At 33.6% G+C, this 3,030-nt stretch overlaps 1 non-coding gene across 1 annotated transcript; it reads left to right on the top strand.

Annotated features, from left to right (window-relative positions):
- Positions 1–2,696: 2,696 nt before the first annotated feature.
- Positions 2,697–2,803, top strand: LOC141694886 (small nucleolar RNA R71). The gene has a single exon (XR_012564165.1). It is a non-coding gene; the product is annotated as a small nucleolar RNA R71 (small nucleolar RNA).
- Positions 2,804–3,030: the final 227 nt, after the last annotated feature.

Here is a 3,030-nt window from a genome sequence, read left to right on the forward strand (position 1 = left end):
GTTCAATATTAAGCCGGTAGTAGAAATAAATAATAATAAAACTATTTTATCATTATTTATATAAATTCTCTAATTCATTAAATATGATTAATTAATTAATCATATTTATTCTACATCGTGAGTGATACTTCTCAGCATATCGCGACTATCTGGATAATACGGATTCACTGCTTAGAATACCAAGAACCTATTCAGTGAGTAGTTACCGTATAATTAATTCCTTCTACCCTGTAATGTCACGATTAAATATAAGGCATGGAACTTGTGTCAAGCCTATCTTATTTAATCACTTGCTTTCCCATTCATTATGCTTAGTTCTATTTAATGTAAATTAGAAACTCCTTTCTAATTTCATTCACTCTGGCCAGAGATTCCTGAACTAACATGAGTGGATCAGCATTGAACATTCTCTTCCTACACTGGAAGGGGTAGATCCTTCATTGATCATACACTATCTTCGTGTACAAATTCCTATACCCAGTAGAGCCCTTATAATTGTCCCTTGAGACTAAGAACTAAACCAAAGCATAGTTCAGTGTACATAAGATGACTATAATGACCTCAAGTCTAAGGATACTTGTACAACTATCACTATGTGAACAACTACTGACACTGAGTGAACTCCATCAGTTGTTTAGCTGTGTGAGTCATGTTCGGTGAACTTATTCTATAATAAGCACCTACATACTAGCTATAGTGTCACCACACAAATGTCTATGAGAACAGACATCCTTCATAATGAAGCAAGCATAGTATGTACCGATCTTTGCAAATTATTAATTACCAGTTAGTAATCCTACGACCAGGAACTATTTAAGTTTAGAGTTATCATCTTTTAGGTCTCATTATTATGATCTCATCACAATCCATAAAAGCTTTACTCTAAACTGTGGTATATCTTATTTAAATATTTAAATAGATAGAGCCCGCAATAAAAACAAAACAAGTCTTTTATTAATATCAATGAAATCAAAACAGATTACATAAAAGTTATTCCTAAATCCTCATACATGATTGGACTTAGGACATATCTCTTTCAATCTCCCACTTGTACTAAAGCCAATCACTCTGGTATCTAATACCCATCTTGTCTTTATGACGATCAAAGTGACTCGGAGACAAAATGAATACAAATTTTTATCGATCTATAAAATGAATAGCGTATCGAAAATTTCACGCCGGGACTCGTACAGGTCAAACCGTACCCCGGATCGAAAAAGTCAAAAAACGGAAAGTGTTCAGAATTATCAGATTAGGTTAGATATTAGATTTCGGAAGAGTTTCGGGTTATAAAAATGCAAAAATGGTTGAATTGGGATGATTTCTGATTCTAAAAAGTAATTTTATAATTACGTAAAAATAATTATTAATAATTCTATAAATTCTTATAAAATCATATAATAATCCAAAAATTACCAGAAAAATACCAAAACTATCTATATTTTATTATGAATAATTAAAGATTAAAATATATATTCTAATTTTTTCAGAAATAAACACCCAAATATTAATATCAATCATCAAATAATTAACCAAAAATTCACATAAAAATCACATAATAATTATTTATTGATAAAAATAATTACATAATATTTTCCGAACGTTACAGCTTGAGTGATCAGCTCCAAGTTTTTAGCCTTCTTTGTTTTCTTGATCAAGGTGACTCAGTTTCTGTATTTTTCTCTCCACTTTTTTTAATGATTGTCAGGTTTGCCTGCTTTCTCTTCTTTTTACTCACTTTATCCTTTTGGGAGGATGAAGTGGTTGGTTTTCTAGCTTCTAGTGGTATAGAATAAGTGGTCTCAGCTTGGGAAGGCCCCTGTTGGTTTTCCTGTATTTGTACTTCTACAAGTTCAGGGACCATAGCTGTACTAGATTGTGCATTTGATCTCATGTCAGGCATAGGGTAAGGGTAAGTGATGTGGATCACACCACAAAGAAACAAAAATAAGAAGAAAAGGGATAAGAGAAGAAGAGGATATTTCAAAAGAACACGATCAATCCAGAAACGTGAACTTTGAATCTCAAATTGCTTAGATCAATCCAGAAACTAAGTAATTCGAATCTAACCTTCAAAACAATCCAGTAATTGAAGTTTAGAGAAAAGAAAAACTACTCATAGTTAATCTCAAAACACAAGTTTTATATCATCCATTGTCTCCCTTAAAAGATTACATTAGAAGGGTATTTATAGGCTTAACCAATAACCTAAACCCAACAGAATTCCAAGAGAAATTCAATATCAGCTTGAATTAGCCAATATCTGAATCCTTTCAGGAAACAAATTTAAAATCCAAATCCAAATAGGAAACATATAAAAACAGAATCCAAATAGGAAAATAAAATCCTAAGTGCTTAAAACAAGAAAAACCCTTTCAAGTGAAAGGTAAAACTTGCAAGCAAAATTCGAATTAATAATTATATAATAATCAGCTACTTGTCCAACTTCATGCATCGCTCCTTTATTCCTTGTTGTCCAAGTAAGCTGCATAACCCATGTTTGCATCCTCTCCAATTGAACATCACCACAAGTACGCATAACCAAATCCAAATTAACATATTCATTCCTTGATCCTCATCAGTAAGCTTCCTCATAGTTCTTTCCCCATAATGCTCCACCTGCTGCTGCATCGAGCATGGGTCTGGACTGTGCTCCCAACCCATTGTAAAAATAATTGATGATCATCCAATCAGGCATTCCATGATGAGGACATTTCCTAAGCATCTCCTTGTAGCGCTCCCAAGCTTCATATAAAGATTCTCCTGATTACTGCGCAAATTAAGTAAGAGCATTCCTGATTGCAGCTGTCTTCGCCATAGGGAAGAATTTAGTAAGAAACTTCTGAGCAAGATCTTCCCATATAGTAATCGAACCAGCTGGTAGAGAGTGTAACCAGCTTTTAGCCTTGTCCCTCAGAGAGAATAGGAACAGTCTCAGCTTCACAGCATCGTCAGAAACACCATTGAACCTGAAGGTGTCGCAGATCTCTATAAAATTCCTAATGTGTGTATTGGGATCTTCCGTTGGAG

Source organism: Apium graveolens, chromosome 10, assembly GCF_009905375.1.
Source record: "Apium graveolens cultivar Ventura chromosome 10, ASM990537v1, whole genome shotgun sequence".
Classification (NCBI taxonomy): Eukaryota; Viridiplantae; Streptophyta; class Magnoliopsida; order Apiales; family Apiaceae; genus Apium; species Apium graveolens.